Below are 25,872 nucleotides of genomic sequence, written 5' to 3'. Positions count from 1 at the left end.
CCCATCGATTGAGAAACTGGATGGTGTGTGTGTCACTGAACCGGGAGAAATTGTTGATTGCTTCGCAGAATATTTCCGTGGGGTGTATTCCCCGGTATCTTCCCGCTCGGAAGAGGATTCTCATGCCCTGCTCAGGGACATTGCGCTGCCTTCCCTCTCGGAGGAGGACAAAGTGTCGTTGGACGCCGCCCCAACATCTGAGGAAATTGCCCTCGCCATACGTTCGGTCGCTTCCGGCAAGGCCATGGGTCCTAATGGTCTTCCCATCGAATTGTACAAGCTGCGACCGGATACGCTGGCGCCACGTCTCCGTGCTATGTTCCTCGCGGCCCGTTCGGAGGGCTCCCTCCCGCTGGACCAGCGTCTGGCCAATATCGTGGTGATTCATAAGGAGGGGAGGCCGCGGGACCGGGTCACGTCCCACAGGCCCATTTCGCTGCTGAATGCGGAACCCAAAATTCTCGCCAAGGTGTTGGCTAATCGGCTGGTTGGCGTGGTGTGCGATCTGATTCACCAGGATCAGTCCGGCTTTATCCCTCATCGCAACACTGCGCTCAACCTGCGGCGTTTGCATGGGGTGCTCGCGCGGGTCCCGTTCATACGAGAGCCGGCCATTTTGGCGTCCCTGGACGCCACTATGGCGTTTGATACGCTTGAGTGGCCATATATTTGGGCGACACTGGCGAAGTTTGGGTTTGGCCCGGGATTCATCGGTTGGGTGAAATTGTTGTATTCCGGACCGATGGCGCAGGTGGTGGTGAACGGTAGAGTGTCGGCTCCGTTTGAGCTGGGCAGGGGCACGCGGCAGGGCTGCCCATTATCACCGCTCCTCTTCGCGCTTGCCTTGGAGCCCCTGGCGAAGTGGCTGCGGTGGCATCCTTCTATCCGTGGTCTCCGATGGACCCCCGAGTATGAAGATCGCGTATCTCTTTACGCTGATGATATTCTTCTATACCTGGCTTCCCCGCGTAAATCACTGATTGTACTAGTTGATGTATTGCACTCATTTGGCCTCAACTCCGGCCTAGTCATCAATTGGGCTAAATCTTGTGTGTATGTCCTTTCCAGGGAGGCTCCTATCCTTCCGCGGGGTTGTCCTCTTCCGATCGCTCCGCAGGGATTTAGGTACCTGGGTATCTTCATTACCCTGGACGCGGAGGCCCGCTATAAACAGAACTTGCTTCCCCCCCTCCAGCGCCTGAAGGATGACGTGGCGCGTTGGAAGCGCTTGCCGCTCTCGCCGCTCGGCCGGGCGGCATTGTTTAAGATGATGTCGCTGCCACGTTTCCTGTACGCTTTACAGAATACAATGGACGTTGTCCCGGCGCGCTACTTTCGCGAGGTGGAGAGTTTGCAGCGCCGCCTGTTCTGGGAGGGTAGGCCGCGTATCGCCCTGGTGAAGCTGACGCTCCCGTGGTACGACGGGGGGGTCGCCCTCCCAGACATCAAACGGTATTACTGGGCCTCCCAGCTGGCTGCGATAAATCACGGCCTTTACGGGCCCGCTCTAAACCCGGCCTTTGAGATGGATAAACTGTTACTGCCGGGTGGCGACTATAATCGGGCGCTTTATTCTAGCTCGCTCGACGCACGTCTGACGGGCCCTACGCGGGTCATGGTACGAGTGTGGCACGCGGCAAACTTGGCGATGGGGTGGAAGGATCGGTTGACCCGGGCGACGCCGCTATATGCATCTGAGCGGCTGGGCTCCCTGTGGACCTCGAAGGGCTTTGAGAAGTGGGACATGATAGGCATCAGCAAGGTGGGCGATCTCTGGACGAGGGGGGGATTCAAAACGTTCGATGTGCTGCAGACGGAATTCCAGTTGCAGGACAGGGAGTACTTTCGATATATGCAGATCCGTCACGCGTTGTGCTCCGTATTCCCGGACGTTGCCTCCATCCCGGAGTACTCCCCTATGGAAGATAGAGTGCTAGATGGGCATGTACCGGACGGCACGATCTCATTAATTTACAAAAAGCTCATCAATGATCGCTCGGGACTGCTGACTAGCCTTCGTGAGGCGTGGGGGGCTGGTGGACTGGAGCTGGATGACGAGGACTGGGTGTCTGCGGTGGCCTCCCCGAAAGAGGTGGCCATACCGGCTCGCCTTCGCTTCGTCCAGCTCAAGATACTCCATAGGGTCTATGTTACGGGGCCGAGTCTGATACGTATGGGCTATGCCGTGGACGGATTGTGTAAGCGTGGGTGTGGTTCTTTGGGGACCTTTCTCCATATTTTGTGGGAATGCCCGGAGGTGGTGCGATTCTGGCGTGGTGTGCATGTGGTTTTGCAGGCCGTCACGCATGTGCCGCTGCTGCCCGAGGCGAGGAGATGTCTCCTGAATGTGTGTGAGCCAACCGACTACTCAGTGCCGCAGACGTGGTGGGTGACTCTGGGATACATGGTGGCCAAGTGTGATATTGCGCAATTGTGGGGTTCCCAGAGGTTACCAACTGTCTCGGCGTGGAAAGACAACATGGATTGGTGTATGTTTCGGGAAAAGGTGGTGTATGTTGCGAGAGGTAAGCCTGGGAAATGGGTGAAAGTGTGGGGCCCCTGGAACGCCTACCGTGGGGGAATCTGTACCCCGCCGCTGGCGCCTGATCCGTCACCGGCCCCATCTCCTTAGCCTGCTTGTCTCCCGGGTTCTGGGCATCGATTCCACTTTGTCTCCGTCCCGACCTATCCGCCCCCTGCTATTCCTGTGGATCGGTAGGATCCCCCCCTGGGGAGCACATGCGGCTGTTTCGATTGTGGGTTGCCTTGTGGACTTGTTTTCTCGTTATTTATATAAAAATGAAACCGTTGTGTGGGGTCCGAATGGTGCGGCTGCCGACGCTTCTCTCCACTCCTGTGATCTCTCTTCTGCCGCAGCGTGTGTTCCACTGCTTGTATTATATGCTCTTCCTGTTTGCTAGCGGCCGGCCTGAAGGTTGTAGGCCCATCTTTGTATATCTTTTGGATTTGGAAAAAACAAAAACAAAAAAAAAAAAAAAATTCATGTTAATTATCACTTTTGGAACTAAAAATAAGTGTCTTAAGAGCCATTTTACTACCCGAAATCATTCAAAATCGAAGCTTCCGAGTAGCAGAAAAAGTCTGTAAAAATTGCAGTTTTGGTCACTGTAAGGCCTTAAAAATTGGTTATTCAACATGAGGCACAATCAAATTGACATTTTGAATAATTTTTTGCAAAGCCCAAAAAACTCTATTTTCGGATAGAAAACGATGACCTCGGACCTGTCGTACTTTCTCCAGATGGGCTGTCATGGTGGTTTTTAATGTTTCGTTTTTGACGTAAATAAAAATGACATGTGAATTATCACTTTGGAACTAAAATAAGTGTCTTTAGAGTCATTTTACTGCCAGAAATCAGTCAAAATAGAAGCTTCTGAGTAGGAGGAAAAGTCTGTAAACATTGCAGTTTTGGTTACTGTGAGGCGTTAAAAATTGGTTATTCAACATGAGGCACAATCCAATTGACATTTTGAATAATTTTTTGCAAAGTCCAAAAAATCAATTTTCTGTGGAAAAACAATGACCTGTCGAACTTTGTCCTGATCGGATGAAATGTTGTTTTTTTAATGTTTATTCTTTTGACTGTAAATAACTATTGCATGTGAATTGTCACTTCTGCAACTAAAATACATTTCTTTGATGTCATTTTACTACCCGATATCAGTCAAAATAGAAGCTTCTGAGCAGGAGAAAAAGTCTGTAAAAATGAGAGTTTTGGTCACAGTGAGGCCTTAAAAATTGGTTATTCAACATGAGGCACAATCCAATTGAAATTTTGAATTTCTTTTTGTACAGTCGAAAAAATCAGTTGTCTTATGAAAAACGATGACCCCTGACCTGACAAACTTTCTCTAGATCGTCAGGAATGGGGATTTTTTTAATGTTTATTCTTTTGCCTGTAAATATCTATTGCATGTGAATTATCACTTTTGCAACTAAAATAAGTGTCTTTACAGTCATTTTACTGCCCCAAATCAGTCAAAATTGAAGTTTCTGAGTAAGAGGAAAAGTCTGTAAAAATGACAGTTTTGGTCACTGTGAGGCCTTAAAAATTGGTTATTCAACATGAGGCACAATCCAATTGACTTTTTGAATAATTTTTTGTGCAGTCCAAAAAACTAGTTTCTTTTGAAAAATGATGACCCCGAACCTGTCGAACCCTCTCCAGATGGTCAGGAATGGTGATATTTTAATGTTTAGTATTTTGACTGTAAATAACTATTGCATATCAATTATCACTTTTGGAACTAAAATAAGTGTGTTTAGAGTTATTTTAGTGCCCAAAATCATTGAAAATCGAAGCTTCTGAGTAGGAGGAAAAGTCTGTCAAAATTGCAGTTTTGGTCACTGTGAGGCCTTAAAAATTGGTTATTCAACATGAGGCACAATCGAATGGACATTTTGAATAATTTTTTACAAAACCCAAAACATATATTTTCTGATAGAAAACGATGACCCCGGACCTGATGTACTTGGTGATTTTTTATTGTTTAGTTTTTTGACTGTAAGTAAAAATTACATATTAATTATCACTTTTGGAACTAAAATAAGTGTTTTTTAATGTCATTTTACTACCCGAAATCAGTCAAAATAGAAGGTTCTGAGTAGGAGAAAAAGTCTGTAAAAATGACTGTTTTGGTCATTATGAGCTCTTAAAAATTGGGTATTCAACATGAGGCACAATCCAATTGACATTTTGAATCATTTTTTGTACAGTCCAAAAAATCAATTATCTTATGAAAAACAATAACCACGGACCTGTCAAACTTTCTCCAGATTGTCAGGAATGGTGATTTTTTTAATGTTTAGTCTTTTCACTGTAAATACCTATTGCATGTGAATTATCACTTTTGGATCTAATCTAAGAGGTCCATTAAGATGTAGGGTGGAAAAACACCCCGACTGCCATGGAAGCGGAAAACAACGACCGCCGGCCCCGTGGGAAACCGGCAGACAAATTAGCATTCACCGCCCAAAAAAAACGACCGCGGCGGTACTTGTCCCAGAATAACCGCCCATAGCGGGCGGAGATGGCCAAAATCCATCCACGGCGGTCAGAATCACGGCAGAAAACAACAACCCTCCACAAGTTAAGCAGAGACACCGCCCCGGAAATTAGTATATCCACGATGGTCCCATCAAAAATATGGCGGATGAAGCCAAAACCCCACAAGAAGGCCAAAAAGTGCACACAGAAAACTAGACATGCCTCCCAAATGCACAAAACACACCCCAATGACACAAACACATGGCAAAACGAAAAATACAAAACCCAGGACAACACACCTGTCAGCAACACCCCGATTGGACACACCCACATAGTTGTGTATAAAACCAGCCCCTTCACTGACCACAATCCCTTGCTAAACTCCAGGAGAGAAGGGACACATACCCCAGCTGACAGGAGAGGCAAAGGACACAACATCCCCAGCCACACCACACACAGCACCACCACCACCTGCAAACCAGCACAACTACCCCCCCTGCACAACACACACCATACACAGCACAACCACTACCACCACTCACACCCCTGCACCCACAATCACTTTGCACACCACACACCATGGCCACACAGAAAATGCCCAAATTCACTGAGAGTGAATTGAAGGTCATTGTAGATGAGATAGTAAGATTGGAACCACAGCTTTTTGGTACCCTGGTCCAACATACACCATTAGCTACAAGGACACAAATGTGGGCTAGGATAGTCCAAAGGGTCAATGCAGTAGGGACCACCCCAAGATCCAGGTAGGAGATCATGAAGCAGTGGCATGACCTGAAGAGGGTGGTCAAGGAGAGGAGGGGCAAGATCCGTGAGCTGGCTCAGAGGACAGGCGGTGGCCCTCCCATTCCACTAAAAACATTCACACAATGGGAGGAGAAGGTGCTTGCCATACTGCATCCAGAGAGTCTCACAGGAGTAGCCGGGGGAGTGGAGGCTGGTAAGTACAAACAAATGACTACCGCCACTCTGCTATGTACTGTCTTGCACAACTACAAATCTACACCACTTAGGACACACACCATCCATCTGCACCCCACACTCACAAAAACATGGCTCACAGATCCAACATACACCCACTCCCATCCACCACAAACATAGCTAACAACATAACCATGGGGGCATGTGTACAGGCAGACAGCACTAAAACAACCACCAGGCCCCCTGGCCCACACCTGAGCAGGATGGATCCCCCCCACCCCACCCAGGAGCAGTTGGAGGCCATTTCAGTACAGCAAACAAACTTACAGGTAGGTAGCCATCTTTACAATGAGGATGTCTGGGGGTGGAGGTTCTACACTACTACTCCCACCATGCCCCCTGTCCCACACCTCAGCAGGATGGAGCACTCCCCCACCCCACCCAGAAGCATGTGTCAGCCATTGCACAACCATCATCAAACTTACAGGTAGCTAGCCATCTTCCCTGGGAGGGTGTTTGTGGCTGGTAGTGCTGCACTACTACTCCCAACATTCCCTGTGTCCCACACCACAGCGGGATGGATCCCTCCCCCAGCCCACCCAGGAGCAGTTGGAAGCCATTGCAGTACAACAAACAAACTCACAGGTAGGTAGCCAGTATGTGCACCCACACATTTTCCCCAAATTAAATGGTGCCATATGACAACACCAGCCCTCACATTGCACAAAAAGCCATACCTACCCATTGCCAAGCACAGTGTGCACACAGGTAAGCCAAGGAAACTGTCACAACCACTAAAGTGTGACACACCAATGCACAAGAAGAAGAAAACCTGGGCACATTCATGCACAGCAACTAGTTACATGTGCATCACCATGGGGCAAGTGCAACAAGGACCATTCTCAAAATATGAAAGCATGTGTGGTGGCACAAATCAAGATATGCACATGACAGGACAAAGGGATGCAGGAGATGACAATGGCCAGTCCATGGCCAGATGTGACGTCTGCTAGGTCAGACAACTAAACCATGAGTCCACAATTAAACACATGTTGTGCCAGGCCCTAGATGGCAACAAGTCCCAGTAAACCTCAATTGGACACGGTTCGCATGGTATGCCCTGACACCTCGCACCATGGACAAGTAATGCTTGTACCACTGTATCATGTCAGGGAGCACAGTACTGCACACAGTCAAGAATGTTATGATATGTCAATTGTGCAGTGTACAAAATGTGAATGACACACAGCTAACCCAAAGCTTGACGGGTGCACTGCAATGACCATTTCCCATCTGACCCACAGGTGACCAAGAACCCAAGAAATAGAAGCTTCTGAGCAGGTGGCAAAGTCTCTAAAAATGGCAATTTTGGTCACTTTCAGGCTCTGAAAAGTGGTTATTCAACATGAGGCACAATCCAATTGACATTTTGAATCATTTTTACTGAAATCCAAAAAATCAATTTGCTGATGAAAAACGATGACCCCAGACCCTTCAAACTTTCTCCAGATGATCAGAAATGGCCATTTTTTTATGTTTCATCTTTTGACTGTAAATGACTATTGCATGTGAATCATCACTTTTGGAACTAAAATAAGTGTGTTTAGAGTCATTTTCCTGCCCGAAATTGGATGAAATAGAAGCTTCTGAGCAAGAGGAAAAGTCTTTAAAAATGGCAATTTTGGTCACATTGAGGCTTTAAAAAGTGGTTTTTCAACTTCAGGCACAATCCAATTGATATTTTAAATCCTTTTTACTGAAGTCCAAAAAATCAATTTTCTGATGAAAAACGATGACCCCGGACCTGTTGAACTTTCTCCAGATGGTCAGAAATGGTCATTTTTTAAAGTTTCATCTTTTGTCTGTAAATGACAATTGTATGTGAATCATCACTTTTGGAACTAAAATGAGTGTGTTTAGAGACATTATCCTGCCCAAAATTGGACGAAATAAAAACTTCTGAGCAGGAGGAAAAGTCTGTAAAAATGCAATTTTGGTCACTTTGAGGTTTTTAAAAGTGGTTATTCAACATAAGGTGCAATCCAATTGACATTTTGAAACATTTTTTCTACAGTCCAAAAAATCTATTATCTGATGATAAACAATGGCCCCGGACCTTTTGAACATTCTCCACATGTTCAGAAATGGACATTTTTTAATGTTTAATCTTTTGACTGTAAGTGACTTTTCCATGAGAAGCATCACTTTAGGAACTAAAATAAGTGTGTTTAGAATCATTTTCCTCCTCGAAATTGGACGAAATAGAAGCTTCTGAGCAGGAGGAAAAGTCTAAAAAAATTGCAATTTTGGTCACTTTGAGGCTTTAAAATGTGGTTATTCAACATGGGGTGCAATCCAATTGACATTTTGAATCATTTTTTCTATAGTCCAAAAAATCAATTTTCTGATGAAAAATGATGACCCCGGACCTGTCGAACTTTCTCCAGATGATCAGAAATGGTCATTTTTAATGTTTAATCTTTTGAATGTAAATGACAATTGTATGTGAATCATCACTTTTGGAACTAAAATAAGTGTGTTTAGAGTCATTTTCCTGCCCGAAATTGGACGCAACAGAAGCTTCTGAGCAGGAGGAAAAGTTTGAAAAAATGGCAATTTTTGGTCACTTTGATGCTTCAAAAAGTGGTTATTGAACATGAGGCGCAATCCAATTGACATTTTGAATCATTTTGTCTACAGTCCAAAAAAACAATTTTCTGATGCAAAATCATGACCACGGACTTGTCGAACTTTCTCCAGATGGTTAGAAATGGTCATTTTTTAATATTTAATCTTTTGACTGTAAATTACTATTGCATGTGAATCATCACTTTTGGAACTAATTAAGTGTGTCTAGAGCCATTCTCCTGCTCAAAATTGGACGAAATAGAAGCTTCTGAGCAGGTGGAAAAGTCTGTATAAATTGCAATTTTGGTCACTGTGAGGCTTTAAAAAGTGGTTATTCAACATGAGGCGCAATCCAATTGACATTTTGAAAAAAAAGTTCTACAGTCCAAAAATCCATTTTCTGATGAAAAACGATGACCCCGGACCTTTCGAACATTCTCCACAAGTTCAGAAATGGACATTTTTTAATGTTTAATCTTTTGACTGTAAGTGACTTTTCCATGAGAATCATCACTTTAGGAACTAAAATAAGTGTGTTTAGAGTCATTTTCCTGCTCGAAATTTGACGAAATAGAAGCCTCTGAGCAGGAGGAAAAGTCTCAAAAAATCGCAATTTTGGTCACTTTGAGGCTTTAAAAAGTGGTTTTTCAACTTGAGACACAATCCAATTGACATTTTAAATCATTTTTACTGAAGTCCAAAAAATCAATTTTCTGATGAAAAACGATGACCCCAGACCTGTCGAACATTCTCCAGATGATCAGAAATGGCCATTTTTTAATGTTTAATCTTTTGACTGAAAATGACTATTGCTGGTGAATCATCAATTTTGAAACGAAAATAGGTGTGTTTAGAGTCTTTTTCCTGCACGAAATTTATCGAAATATAAGTTTCTGAGTAGGAGGAAAAGTCTGTAAAAACTGCAATTTTGGTCACTGTGAGGCTTTATTAAGTGGTTAATCAAGATGAGGCGCAATCCAATTGACATTTTGAATCATTTTTGCTGAAATCCAAAAAATCTATTTGCTGATGAAATACGATGACCCCAGACCTGTCAAACTTTCTCCAGATGGTCAGAAATGGCCATTTTTTAATGTTTAATCTTTTGACTGAAAATGACTATTGCAGGTGAATCATCAATTTTGGAACCAAAATAAGTGTGTTTAGAGTCTTTTTCCTGCCCGAGATTGGACAAAATAGAAGCTTCTGAGCAGGAGGAAAAGTCTGTAAAAATTGCAATTTTGGTCCCTGTGAAGCTTTAAAAAGTGGTTATTCAACATGAGGCGCAATCCAATTGACATTTTGAATCATTTTTACTGAAGTCCAAAAAATCAATTTTCTGATGAAAAATGATGACCCGTGACCTGTCGAACTTTCTCCAGATGGTCAGAAATTGTCATTTTTAATGTTTAATCTTTTGACTGTAAATGACAATTGCATGTGAATCATCACTTTTGGAAGTAAAATAATTGTGTTTAGAGGCATTTTCCTGCCCGAAATTGGCCGAAATAGAAGCTTCTGAGCAGGTGGAAAAGTCTCTAAAAATGGCAATTTTGGTCACTTTGAGGCTTTAAAAATGGGTTATTCAACATGAGGCACAATCCAATTGACATTTTGAATAATTTTTACTGAAATCCCAAAAATCAATTTGCTGATGAAAAACGATGACCCCGGACCTTTCAAACATTCTCCAGATGTTCAGAAATGATCATTTTTTAAAGTTTAATTTTTTGACTGTAAATGACTTTTCCATGAGAATCATCACTTTTGGAAGTAAAATAAGTGTGTTTAGACTCATTTTCCTGCCCGAAATTGGTTGAAATAGAAGTTTCTGAGTAGGAAGAAAAGTATGTAAAAATTGTAATTTTGTTCACTGTGAGGCTTTACTAAGTGGTTATTCAACATGAGGCACCATCCAATTGACATTTTGAACCATTTTTTCTACAGTCCAAAAAAATCAATTTGCTGATGAAAAACGATGACCCCGGACCTGTCGAACTTCATCCAGATGGTCATAAATGGTCATTTTTAAAGTTTAATCTTTTGACTCTAAATGACCATTGCATGTGAATCATCAGTTTTGGAACTAAAATAAGTGTGTTTAGAGTCATTTTCCTGCTCGAAATTGAACGAAAGAGAATCTTCTGAGCAGGAGGAAAAGTCTCAAAAAATGGCAATTTTTTTCCTGCCCGAAATTGTTCGAAATATAAGTTTCTGAGCAGGAGAAAAAGTCTGTAAAAATTGCAATTTTTGTCACTGTGAGGCTTTAAAAAGTGGTTATTCAACATGAGGCACAATCCAATTGAAATTTTGAATTTCTTTTTGTACAGTCGAAAAAATCAGTTGTCTTATGAAAAACGATGACCCCGGACCTGACAAACTTTCTCTAGATCGTCAGGAATGGGGATTTTTTTAATGTTTATTCTTTTGCCTGTAAATATCTATTGCATGTGAATTATCACTTTTGCAACTAAAATAAGTGTCTTTACAGTCATTTTACTGCCCCAAATCAGTCAAAATTGAAGTTTCTGAGTAAGAGGAAAAGTCTGTAAAAATGACAGTTTTGGTCACTGTGAGGCCTTAAAAATTGGTTATTCAACATGAGGCACAATCCAATTGACTTTTTGAATAATTTTTTGTGCAGTCCAAAAAACTAGTTTCTTTTGAAAAATGATGACCCCGAACCTGTCGAACCCTCTCCAGATGGTCAGGAATGGTGATATTTTAATGTTTAGTATTTTGACTGTAAATAACTATTGCATATCAATTATCACTTTTGGAACTAAAATAAGTGTGTTTAGAGTTATTTTAGTGCCCAAAATCATTGAAAATCGAAGCTTCTGAGTAGGAGGAAAAGTCTGTCAAAATTGCAGTTTTGGTCACTGTGAGGCCTTAAAAATTGGTTATTCAACATGAGGCACAATCGAATGGACATTTTGAATAATTTTTTACAAAACCCAAAACATATATTTTCTGATAGAAAACGATGACCCCGGACCTGATGAACTTGGTGATTTTTTATTGTTTAGTTTTTTGACTGTAAGTAAAAATTACATATTAATTATCACTTTTGGAACTAAAATAAGTGTTTTTTAATGTCATTTTACTACCCGAAATCAGTCAAAATAGAAGGTTCTGAGTAGGAGACAAAGTCTGTAAAAATGACTGTTTTGGTCATTATGAGCTCTTAAAAATTGGGTATTCAACATGAGGCACAATCCAATTGACATTTTGAATCATTTTTTGTACAGTCCAAAAAATCAATTATCTTATGAAAAACAATAACCACGGACCTGTCAAACTTTCTCCAGATTGTCAGGAATGGTGATTTTTTTAATGTTTAGTCTTTTCACTGTAAATACCTATTGCATGTGAATTATCACTTTTGGATCTAATCTAAGAGGTCCATTAAGATGTAGGGTGGAAAAACACCCCGACTGCCATGGAAGCGGAAAACAACGACCGCCGGCCCCGTGGGAAACCGGCAGACAAATTAGCATTCACCGCCCAAAAAAAACGACCGCGGCGGTACTTGTCCCAGAATAACCGCCCATAGCGGGCGGAGATGGCCAAAATCCATCCACGGCGGTCAGAATCACGGCAGAAAACAACAACCCTCCACAAGTATAGCAGAGACACCGCCCCGGAAATTAGTATATCCACGATGGTCCCATCAAAAATATGGCGGACGAAGCCAAAACCCCACAAGAAGGCCAAAAAGTGCACACAGAAAACTAGACATGCCTCCCAAATGCACAAAACACACCCCAATGACACAAACACATGGCAAAACGAAAAATACAAAACCCAGGACAACACACCTGTCAGCAACACCCCGATTGGACACACCCACATAGTTGTGTATAAAACCAGCCCCTTCACTGACCACAATCCCTTGCTAAACTCCAGGAGAGAAGGGACACATACCCCAGCTGACAGGAGAGGCAAAGGACACAACATCCCCAGCCACACCACACACAGCACCACCACCACCTGCAAACCAGCACAACTACCCCCCCTGCACAACACACACCATACACAGCACAACCACAACCACCACTCACACCCCTGCACCCACAATCACTTTGCACACCACATACCATGGCCACACAGAAAATGCCCAAATTCACTGAGAGTGAATTGAAGGTCATTGTAGATGAGATAGTAAGATTGGAACCACAGCTTTTTGGTACCCTGGTCCAACATACACCATTAGCTACAAGGACACAAATGTGGGCTAGGATAGTCCAAAGGGTCAATGCAGTAGGGACCACCCCAAGATCCAGGTAGGAGATCATGAAGCAGTGGCATGACCTGAAGAGGGTGGTCAAGGAGAGGAGGGGCAAGATCCGTGAGCTGGCTCAGAGGACAGGCGGTGGCCCTCCCATTCCACTAAAAACATTCACACAATGGGAGGAGAAGGTGCTTGCCATACTGCATCCAGAGAGTCTCACAGGAGTAGCCGGGGGAGTGGAGGCTGGTAAGTACAAACAAATGACTACCGCCACTCTGCTATGTACTGTCTTGCACAACTACAAATCTACACCACTTAGGACACACACCATCCATCTGCACCCCACACTCACAAAAACATGGCTCACAGATCCAACATACACCCACTCCCATCCACCACAAACATAGCTAACAACATAACCATGGGGGCATGTGTACAGGCAGACAGCACTAAAACAACCACCAGGCCCCCTGGCCCACACCTGAGCAGGATGGATCCCCCCCACCCCACCCAGGAGCAGTTGGAGGCCATTTCAGTACAGCAAACAAACTTACAGGTAGGTAGCCATCTTTACAATGAGGATGTCTGGGGGTGGAGGTTCTACACTACTACTCCCACCATGCCCCCTGTCCCACACCTCAGCAGGATGGAGCACTCCCCCACCCCACCCAGAAGCATGTGTCAGCCATTGCACAACCATCATCAAACTTACAGGTAGCTAGCCATCTTCCCTGGGAGGGTGTTTGTGGCTGGTAGTGCTGCACTACTACTCCCAACATTCCCTGTGTCCCACACCACAGCGGGATGGATCCCTCCCCCAGCCCACCCAGGAGCAGTTGGAAGCCATTGCAGTACAACAAACAAACTCACAGGTAGGTAGCCAGTATGTGCACCCACACATTTTCCCCAAATTAAATGGTGCCATATGACAACACCAGCCCTCACATTGCACTAAAAGCCATACCTACCCATTGCCAAGCACAGTGTGCACACAGGTAAGCCAAGGAAACTGTCACAACCACTAAAGTGTGACACACCAATGCACAAGAAGAAGAAAACCTGGGCACATTCATGCACAGCAACTAGTTACATGTGCATCACCATGGGGCAAGTGCAACAAGGACCATTCTCAAAATATGAAAGCATGTGTGGTGGCACAAATCAAGATATGCACATGACAGGACAAAGGGATGCAGGAGATGACAATGGCCAGTCCATGGCCAGATGTGACGTCTGCTAGGTCAGACAACTAAACCATGAGTCCACAATTAAACACATGTTGTGCCAGGCCCTAGATGGCAACAAGTCCCAGTAAACCTCAATTGGACACGGTTCGCATGGTATGCCCTGACACCTCGCACCATGGACAAGTAATGCTTGTACCACTGTATCATGTCAGGGAGCACAGTACTGCACACAGTCAAGAATGTTATGATATGTCAATTGTGCAGTGTACAAAATGTGAATGACACACAGCTAACCCAAAGCTTGACGGGTGCACTGCAATGACCATTTCCCATCTGACCCACAGGTGACCAAGAACCCAAGAAATAGAAGCTTCTGAGCAGGTGGAAAAGTCTCTAAAAATGGCAATTTTGGTCACTTTCAGGCTCTGAAAAGTGGTTATTCAACATGAGGCACAATCCAATTGACATTTTGAATCATTTTTACTGAAATCCAAAAAATCAATTTGCTGATGAAAAACGATGACCCCAGACCCTTCAAACTTTCTCCAGATGATCAGAAATGGCCATTTTTTTATGTTTCATCTTTTGACTGTAAATGACTATTGCATGTGAATCATCACTTTTGGAACTAAAATAAGTGTGTTTAGAGTCATTTTCCTGCCCGAAATCGGATGAAATAGAAGCTTCTGAGCAAGAGGAAAAGTCTTAAAAAATGGCAATTTTGGTCACATTGAGGCTTTAAAAAGTGGTTTTTCAACTTCAGGCACAATCCAATTGATATTTTAAATCCTTTTTACTGAAGTCCAAAAAATCAATTTTCTGATGAAAAACGATGACCCCGGACCTGTTGAACTTTCTCCAGATGGTCAGAAATGGTAATTTTTTAATGTTTTATGTTTTTGACTGTAAATGACTACTGCATGTGAATTATCACTTTTGGAACTAAAATAGGTGTGTTTAGAGTCATTTTATTGCCTGAAATTGGTCGAACTAGAAGCTTCTGAGTAGGAGAAAAAGGCTGTAAAAATGGCAATTTTGATCACATTGAGGCTTTAAAAAGTAGTTATACAACACGAGGCCCAATCCAAATGACATTTTGAATCAATTTTTCTACCATCCAAAAACTCAATTTTCTGATGAAAAACGATGACCCGTGACCTGTTGAACTTTCTCCAGATGGTCAGAAATGGTTATTTTTTAATGTTTTTTTTTTTACTGTAAATGACTACTGCATGTGAATTATCACTTTTGGAACTAAAATAAGTGTGTTTAGAGTCGTTTTAATGCCTGAAATTGGTGGAAATAGCAGCTTCTGAGTAGGAGAAAAAGGCTGCAAAAATGGCAATTTTGGTCACAGTGAGGCTTTAAAAAGTAGTTATTCAACACGAGGCCCAATCCAAATGACATTTTGAATCGATTTTTCTACAGTCCAAAAAATCAACTTTCTGATGAAAAACGATGACCCGTGACCAGTCGAACTTTCTCCAGATGGTCAGAAATGATAATTTTTTGATGTTTAAATTTTTTTTTACTGTAAATGACTATTGCATGTGAATTATCACTTTTGGAACTAAAATAAGTGTGTTTAGAGTTATTTTAATGCCTGAAATTGGTCGAAATAGAAGCTTCTGAGTAGGAGAAAAAGGCTGCAAAAATGGCAATTTTGGTCACAGTGAGGCTTTAAAAAGTAGTTATTCAACACGAGGCCCAATCCAAATGACATTTTGAATCAATTTTTCTACAGTCCAAAAAACTCAATTTTCTGATGAAAAATGATGACCCGTGACCTGTTGAACTTTCTCCAGATGGTCAGAAATGGTAATTTTTTTAATGTTTTATTTTTTGACTGTAAATGACTACTGCATGTGAATTATCACTTTTGGAACTAAAATAAGTGTGTTTAGAGTCATTTTAATGGCTGAAATTGGTCGAAATAGCAGCTTCTGAGTAGGAGAAAAAGGCTGTAAAAATGGCACTTTTGGTCACATTGAGGCTTGAAAAAGTAGTTATTCAACATGAGGCACAATCCAAATGATATTTTGAATCAATTTTTCTACAGTCCAAAAAATCAATTTTCTGATGAAAAACGATGACCCGTGACCTGTCGAACTTTCTCCAGATGGTCAGAAATGGTTATTTTTTGATGTTTTATTTTTTGACTGTTAATTACTACTGCATGTGAATTATCACTTTTGGAACTGAAATAAGTGTGTTTAGAGTCATTTTAATGCCTGAAATTGGTCGAAATAGAAGCTTCTGAGTAGGAGAAAAAGGCTGTAAAAATGGCAATTTTGGTCACATTGGGGCTTTAAAAAGTAGTTATTCAACACGAGGCCCAATCCAAATGACATTTTGAATCAATTTTTCTACAGTCCAAAAAATCAATTTTCTGATGAAAAACGATGACCCGTGACCTGTTGAACTTTCTCCAGATGGTCAGAAATGGTAATTTTTTTAATGTTTTATTTTTTGACTGTAAATGACTACTGCATGTGAATTATCACTTTTGGAACTAAAATAAGTGTGTTTAGAGTCATTTTAATGGCTGAAATTGGTCGAAATAGCAGCTTCTGAGTAGGAGAAAAAGGCTGTAAAAATGGCACTTTTGGTCACATTGAGGCTTTAAAAAGTAGTTATTCAACATGAGGCACAATCCAAATGATATTTTGAATCAATTTTTCTACAGTCCAAAAAATCAATTTTCTGATGAAAAACGATGACCCATGACCTGTCGAACTTTCTCCAGATGGTCAGAAATGGTAATTTTTTAATGTTTTATTTTTTGACTGTAAATGACTACTGCATGTGAATTATCACTTTTGGAACTAAAATAAGTGTGTTTAGAGACATTTTATTGCCTGAAATTGGTCGGAATAGAAGCTTCTCAGTAGGAGAAAAAGGCTGTAAAAATGGCAATTTTGATCACATTGAGGCTTTAAAAAGTAGTTATTCAACACGAGGCCCAATCCAAATGACATTTTGAATCAATTTTTCTACAGTCCAAAAAATCAATTTTCTGATAAAAACGATGACCCGTGACCTGTTGAACTTTCTCCAGATGGTCAGAAATGGTAATTTTTTTAATGTTTTATTTTTTGACTGTAAATGACTACTGCATGTGAATTATCACTTTTGGAACTAAAATAAGTGCGTTTAGAGTCATTTTAATGGCTGAAATTGGTCGAAATAGCAGCTTCTGAGTAGGAGAAAAAGGCTGCAAAAATGGCAATTTTGGTCACAGTGAGGCTTTAAAAAGTAGTTATTCAACACGAGGCCCAATCCAAATAACATTTTGAATCAATTTTTCTACAGTCCAAAAAATCAACTTTCTGATGAAAAACGATGACCCGTGACCTGTCGACCTTTCTCCAGATGGTCAGAAATTGTAATTTTTTAATGTTTTATTTTTTGACTGTAAATGACTACTGCATGTGAATTATCACTTTTGGAACTAAAATAAGTGTGTTTAGAGACATTTTATTGCCTGAAATTGGTCGGAATAGAAGCTTCTCAGTAGGAGAAAAAGGCTGTAAAAATGGCAATTTTGATCACATTGAGGCTTTAAAAAGTAGTTATTCAACACGAGGCCCAATCCAAATGACATTTTGAATCAATTTTTCTACAGTCCAAAAAACTCAATTTTCTGATGAAAAATGATGACCCGTGACCTGTTGAACTTTCTCCAGATGGTCAGAAATGGTAATTTTTTTAATGTTTTATTTTTTGACTGTAAATGACTACTGCATGTGAATTATCACTTTTGGAACTAAAATAAGTGTGTTTAGAGTCATTTTAATGGCTGAAATTGGTCGAAATAGCAGCTTCTGAGTAGGAGAAAAAGGCTGTAAAAATGGCACTTTTGGTCACATTGAGGCTTTAAAAAGTAGTTATTCAACATGAGGCACAATCCAAATGATATTTTGAATCAATTTTTCTACAGTCCAAAAAATCAATTTTCTGATGAAAAACGATGACCCGTGACCTGTCGAACTTTCTCGAGATGGTCAGAAATGGTAATTTTTTAATGTTTTATTTTTTGACTGTAAATGACTACTGCATGTGAATTATCACTTTTGGAACTAAAATAAGTGTGTTTAGAGACATTTTATTGCCTGAAATTGGTCGGAACAGAAGCTTCTCAGTAGGAGAAAAAGGCTGTAAAAATGGCAATTTTGATCACATTGAGGCTTTAAAAAGTAGTGATTCAACACGAGGCCCAATCCAAATGACATTTTGAATCAATTTTTCTACAGTCCAAAAAATCAATTTTCTGATAAAAACGATGACCCTTGACCTGTTGAACTTTCTCCAGATGGTCAGAAATGGTTATTTTTTGATGTTTTATTTTTTGACTGTTAATTACTACTGCATGTGAATTATCACTTTTGGAACTAAAATAAGTGTGTTTAGAGTCATTTTAATGGCTGAAATTGGTCGAAATAGCAGCTTCTGAGTAGGAGAAAAAGGCTGTAAAAATGGCACTTTTGGTCACATTGAGGCATTAAAAAGTAGTTATTCAACACGAGGCCCAATCCAAATGATATTTTGAATCAATTTTTCTACAGTCCAAAAAATCAATTTTCTGATGAAAAACGATGACCCTTGACCTGTCGAACTTTCTCCAGATGGTCAGAAATGGTAATTTTTTAATATTTTATTTTTTGACTGTAAATGACTACTGCATGTGAATTATCACTTTTGGAACTAAAATAAGTGTGTTTAGAGACATTTTATTGCCTGAAATTGGTCGGAACAGAAGCTTCTCAGTAGGAGAAAAAGGCTGTAAAAATGGCAATTTTGATCACATTGAGGCTTTAAAAAGTAGTGATTCCTCACGAGGCCCAATCCAAATGACATTTTGAATCAATTTTTCTACAGTCCAAAAAATCAATTTTCTGATGAAAAACGATGACCCGTGACCTGTTGAACTTTCTCCAGATGGTCAGAAATGGTAATTTTTTTAATGTTTTTTTTTTTGACTGTAAATGACTACTGCATGTGAATTATCACTTTTGGAACTAAAATAAGTGTGTTTAGAGTCATTTTAATGGCTGAAATTGGTCGAAATAGCAGCTTCTGAGTAGGAGAAAAAGGCTGTAAAAATGGCAATTTTGGTCACATTGAGGCTTTAAAAAGTAGTTATTCAACACGAGGCCCAATCCAAATGACATTTTGAATCAATTTTTCTACAGTCCATAAAATAAATTTTCTGATGAAAAACGATGACCCCGGACCTGTCGAACTTTCTCCAGATGATCAGAAATGGTAATTTTTAATATTTAATCTTTTAACTGTAAATTACTATTGCATGTGAATCATCACTTTTGGAACTAATTAAGTGTGTCTAGAGCCATTCTCCTGCCCAAAATTGGACGAAATAGAAGCTTCTGAGCAGGTGGAAAAGTCTGTATAAATTGCAATTTTGATCACATTGAGGCTTTAAAAAGTAGCTATTCAACATGAGGCACAATCCAAATGACATTTTGAATCAATTTTTCTACAGTCCAAAAAATCAATTTTCTGATGAAAAACGATGACCCGTGACCTGTTGAACTTTCTCCAGTTGGTCAGAAATGGTAATTTTTTTAATGTTTTATTTTTTGACTGTAAATGACTACTGCATGTGAATTATCACTTTTGGAACTAAAATAAGTGTGTTTAGAGTCATTTTAATCCTGAAATTGGTCAAAATAGAAGCTTCTGAGTAGGAGAAAAAGGCTGTAAAAATAGCAATTTTGGTCACATTGGGGCTTTAAAAAGTAGTTATTCAACACGAGGCCCAATCCAATTGACATCTTGAATCAAGTTTTTCTACAGTCCAAAAAATCAATTTTCTGATAAAAAACGATGACCCGTGACCTGTCGAACTTTCTCCAGATGGTCAGAAATTGTAATTTTTTAATGTTTTATGTTTTTGACTGTAAATGACTACTGCATGTGAATTATCACTTTTGGAACTAAAATAAGTGTGTTTAGAGTCATTTTATTGCCTGAAATTGGTCGAAATAGAAGCTTCTGAGTAGGAGAAAAAGGCTGTAAAAATGGCAATTTTGATCACATTGAGGCTTTAAAAAGTAGTTATACAACACGAGGCCCAATCCAAATGACATTTTGAATCAATTTTTCTACCGTCCAAAAAATCAATTTTCTGATGAAAAACGATGACCTGTGACCTGTTGAACTTTCTCCAGATGGTCAGAAATGGTAATTTTTTAATTTTTTTTTTATTACTGTAAATGACTACTGCATGTGAATTATCACTTTTGGAACTAAAATAAGTGTGTTTAGAGTCGTTTTAATGCCTGAAATTGGTGGAAATAGCAGCTTCTGAGTAGGAGAAAAAAGCTGCAAAAATGGCAATTTTGGTCACAGTGAGGCTTTAAAAAGTAGTTATTCAACACGAGGCCCAATCCAAATGACATTTTGAATCGATTTTTCTACAGTCCAAAAAATCAACTTTCTGATGAAAAACGATGACCCGTGACCAGTCGAACTTTCTCCAGATGGTCAGAAATGGTAATTTTTTGATGTTTAAATTTTTTTTACTGTAAATGACTATTGCATGTGAATTATCACTTTTGGAACTAAAATAAGTGTGTTTAGAGTCATTTTAATGGCTGAAATTGGTCGAAATAGCTTCTGAGTAGGAGAAAAAGGCTGTAAAAATGGCACTTTTGGTCACATTGAGGCTTTAAAAAGTAGTTATTCAACATGAGGCACAATCCAAATGATATTTTGAATCAATTTTTCTACAGTCCAAAAAATAAATTTTCTGATGAAAAACGATGACCCGTGACCTGTCGAACTTTCTCCAGATGGTCAGAAATGGTTATTTTTTGATGTTTTATTTTTTGACTGTTAATTACTACTGCATGTGAATTATCACTTTTGGAACTGAAATAAGTGTGTTTAGAGTCATTTTAATGCCTGAAATTGGTCGAAATAGAAGCTTCTGAGTAGGAGAAAAAGGCTGTAAAAATGGCAATTTTGGTCACATTGGGGCTTTAAAAAGTAGTTATTCAACACGAGGCCCAATCCAAATGACATTTTGAATCAATTTTTCTACAGTCCAAAAAATCAATTTTCTGATGAAAAACGATGACCCGTGACCTGTTGAACTTTCTCCAGATGGTCAGAAATGGTAATTTTTTTAATGTTTTATTTTTTGACTGTAAATGACTACTGCATGTGAATTATCACTTTTGGAACTAAAATAAGTGTGTTTAGAGTCATTTTAATGGCTGAAATTGGTCGAAATAGCAGCTTCTGAGTAGGAGAAAAAGGCTGTAAAAATGGCACTTTTGGTCACATTGAGGCTTTAAAAAGTAGTTATTCAACATGAGGCACAATCCAAATGATATTTTGAATCAATTTTTCTACAGTCCAAAAAATCAATTTTCTGATGAAAAACGATGACCCGTGACCTGTTGAACTTTCTCCAGATGGTCAGAAATGGTTATTTTTTGATGTTTTATTTTTTGACTGTAAATGACTACTGCATGTGAATTATCACTTTTGGAACTAAAATAAGTGTGTTTAGAGACATTTTATTGCCTGAAATTGGTCGGAACAGAAGCTTCTCAGTAGGAGAAAAAGGCTGTAAAAATGGCAATTTTGATCACATTGAGGCTTTAAAAAGTAGTGATTCAACACGAGGCCCAATCCAAATGACATTTTGAATCAATTTTTCTACAGTCCAAAAAATCAATTTTCTGATAAAAACGATGACCCTTGACCTGTTGAACTTTCTCCAGATGGTCAGAAATGGTTATTTTTTGATGTTTTATTTTTTGACTGTTAATTACTACTGCATGTGAATTATCACTTTTGGAACTAAAATAAGTGTGTTTAGAGTCATTTTAATGGCTGAAATTCGTCGAAATAGCAGCTTCTGAGTAGGAGAAAAAGGCTGTAAAAATGGCACTTTTGGTCACATTGAGGCATTAAAAAGTAGTTATTCAACATGAGGCACAATCCAAATGATATTTTGAATCAATTTTTCTACAGTCCAAAAAATCAATTTTCTGATGAAAAACGATGACCCTTGACCTGTCGAACTTTCTCCAGATGATCAGAAATGGTAATTTTTAATATTTAATCTTTTAACTGTAAATTACTATTGCATGTGAATCATCACTTTTGGAACTAATTAAGTGTGTCTAGAGCCATTCTCCTGCCCAAAATTGGACGAAATAGAAGCTTCTGAGCAGGTGGAAAAGTCTGTATAAATTGCAATTTTGATCACATTGAGGCTTTAAAAAGTAGCTATTCAACATGAGGCACAATCCAAATGACATTTTGAATCAATTTTTCTACAGTCCAAAAAATCAATTTTCTGATGAAAAACGATGACCCGTGACCTGTTGAACTTTCTCCAGTTGGTCAGAAATGGTAATTTTTTTAATGTTTTATTTTTTGACTGTAAATGACTACTGCATGTGAATTATCACTTTTGGAACTAAAATAAGTGTGTTTAGAGTCATTTTAATCCTGAAATTGGTCAAAATAGAAGCTTCTGAGTAGGAGAAAAAGGCTGTAAAAATAGCAATTTTGGTCACATTGGGGCTTTAAAAAGTAGTTATTCAACACGAGGCCCAATCCAATTGACATCTTGAATCAAGTTTTTCTACAGTCCAAAAAATCAATTTTCTGATAAAAAACGATGACCCGTGACCTGTCGAACTTTCTCCAGATGGTCAGAAATGGTAATTTTTTTAATGTTTTATTTTTTGACTGTAAATGACTACTGCATGTGAATTATCACTTTTGGAACTAAAATAAGTGTGTTTAGAGACATTTTATTGCCTGAAATTGGTCGGAACAGAAGCTTCTCAGTAGGAGAAAAAGGCTGTAAAAATGGCAATTTTGATCACATTGAGGCTTTAAAAAGTAGTTATACAACACGAGGCCCAATCCAAATGACATTTTGAATCAATTTTTCTACCGTCCAAAAAATCAATTTTCTGATGAAAAACGATGACCCATGACCTGTCGAACTTTCTCCAGATGGTCAGAAATGGTAATTTTTTAATGTTTTATGTTTTTGACTGTAAATGACTACTGCATGTGAATTATCACTTTTGGAACTAAAATAAGTGTGTTTAGAGTCATTTTATTGCCTGAAATTGGTCGAAATAGAAGCTTCTGAGTAGGAGAAAAAGGCTGTAAAAATGGCAATTTTGATCACATTGAGGCTTTAAAAAGTAGTTATACAACACGAGGCCCAATCCAAATGACATTTTGAATCAATTTTTCTACCGTCCAAAAAATCAATTTTCTGATGAAAAACGATGACCTGTGACCTGTTGAACTTTCTCCAGATGGTCAGAAATGGTAATTTTTTAATGTTTTTTTTATTACTGTAAATGACTACTGCATGTGAATTATCACTTTTGGAACTAAAATAAGTGTGTTTAGAGTCGTTTTAATGCCTGAAATTGGTGGAAATAGCAGCTTCTGAGTAGGAGAAAAAAGCTGCAAAAATGGCAATTTTGGTCACAGTGAGGCTTTAAAAAGTAGTTATTCAACACGAGGCCCAATCCAAATGACATTTTGAATCGATTTTTCTACAGTCCAAAAAATCAACTTTCTGATGAAAAACGATGACCCGTGACCAGTCGAACTTTCTCCAGATGGTCAGAAATGGTAATTTTTTGATGTTTAAATTTTTTTTACTGTAAATGACTATTGCATGTGAATTATCACTTTTGGAACTAAAATAAGTGTGTTTAGAGTCGTTTTAATGCCTGAAATTGGTGGAAATAGCAGCTTCTGAGTAGGAGAAAAAAGCTGCAAAAATGGCAATTTTGGTCACAGTGAGGCTTTAAAAAGTAGTTATTCAACACGAGGCCCAATCCAAATGACATTTTGAATCGATTTTTCTACAGTCCAAAAAATCAACTTTCTGATGAAAAACGATGACCCGTGACCAGTCGAACTTTCTCCAGATGATCAGAAATGGTAATTTTTAATATTTAATCTTTTAACTGTAAATTACTATTGCATGTGAATCATCACTTTTGGAACTAATTAAGTGTGTCTAGAGCCATTCTCCTGCCCAAAATTGGACGAAATAGAAGCTTCTGAGCAGGTGGAAAAGTCTGTATAAATTGCAATTTTGATCACATTGAGGCTTTAAAAAGTAGCTATTCAACATGAGGCACAATCCAAATGACATTTTGAATCAATTTTTCTACAGTCCAAAAAATCAATTTTCTGATGAAAAACGATGACCCGTGACCTGTTGAACTTTCTCCAGTTGGTCAGAAATGGTAATTTTTTAATGTTTTATTTTTTGACTGTAAATGACTACTGCATGTGAATTATCACTTTTGGAACTAAAATAAGTGTGTTTAGAGTCATTTTAATCCTGAAATTGGTCAAAATAGAAGCTTCTGAGTAGGAGAAAAAGACTGTAAAAATAGCAATTTTGGTCACATTGGGGCTTTAAAAAGTAGTTATTCAACACGAGGCCCAATCCAATTGACATCTTGAATCAAGTTTTTCTACAGTCCAAAAAATCAATTTTCTGATAAAAAACGATGACCCGTGACCTGTCGAACTTTCTCCAGATGGTCAGAAATGGTAATTTTTTAATGTTTTATGTTTTTGACTGTAAATGACTACTGCATGTGAATTATCACTTTTGGAACTAAAATAAGTGTGTTTAGAGTCATTTTATTGCCTGAAATTGGTCGAAATAGAAGCTTCTGAGTAGGAGAAAAAGGCTGTAAAAATGGCAATTTTGATCACATTGAGGCTTTAAAAAGTAGTTATACAACACGAGGCCCAATCCAAATGACATTTTGAATCAATTTTTCTACCGTCCAAAAAATCAATTTTCTGATGAAAAACGATGACCTGTGACCTGTTGAACTTTCTCCAGATGGTCAGAAATGGTAATTTTTTAATGTTTTTTTTATTACTGTAAATGACTACTGCATGTGAATTATCACTTTTGGAACTAAAATAAGTGTGTTTAGAGTCGTTTTAATGCCTGAAATTGGTGGAAATAGCAGCTTCTGAGTAGGAGAAAAAAGCTGCAAAAATGGCAATTTTGGTCACAGTGAGGCTTTAAAAAGTAGTTATTCAACACGAGGCCCAATCCAAATGACATTTTGAATCGATTTTTCTACAGTCCAAAAAATCAACTTTCTGATGAAAAACGATGACCCGTGACCAGTCGAACTTTCTCCAGATGGTCAGAAATGGTAATTTTTTGATGTTTAAATTTTTTTTACTGTAAATGACTATTGCATGTGAATTATCACTTTTGGAACTAAAATAAGTGTGTTTAGAGTCATTTTAATGGCTGAAATTGGTCGAAATAGCTTCTGAGTAGGAGAACAAGGCTGTAAAAATGGCACTTTTGGTCACATTGAGGCTTTAAAAAGTAGTTATTCAACATGAGGCACAATCCAAATGATATTTTGAATCAATTTTTCTACAGTCCAAAAAATAAATTTTCTGATGAAAAACGATGACCCGTGACCTGTCGAACTTTCTCCAGATGGTCAGAAATGGTTATTTTTTGATGTTTTATTTTTTGACTGTTAATTACTACTGCATGTGAATTATCACTTTTGGAACTGAAATAAGTGTGTTTAGAGTCATTTTAATGCCTGAAATTGGTCGAAATAGAAGCTTCTGAGTAGGAGAAAAAGGCTGTAAAAATGGCAATTTTGGTCACATTGGGGCTTTAAAAAGTAGTTATTCAACACGAGGCCCAATCCAAATGACATTTTGAATCAATTTTTCTACAGTCCAAAAAATCAATTTTCTGATGAAAAACGATGACCCGTGACCTGTTGAACTTTCTCCAGATGGTCAGAAATGGTAATTTTTTTAATGTTTTATTTTTTGACTGTAAATGACTA

The sequence above is a fragment of the Triturus cristatus genome, chromosome 4_2, assembly GCF_964204655.1.
Source record: "Triturus cristatus chromosome 4_2, aTriCri1.1, whole genome shotgun sequence".
Taxonomy (NCBI): Eukaryota; Metazoa; Chordata; class Amphibia; order Caudata; family Salamandridae; genus Triturus; species Triturus cristatus.
The sequence above is the reverse complement of the archived record's forward strand: the minus strand, read 5'-3'. Positions refer to the sequence as shown.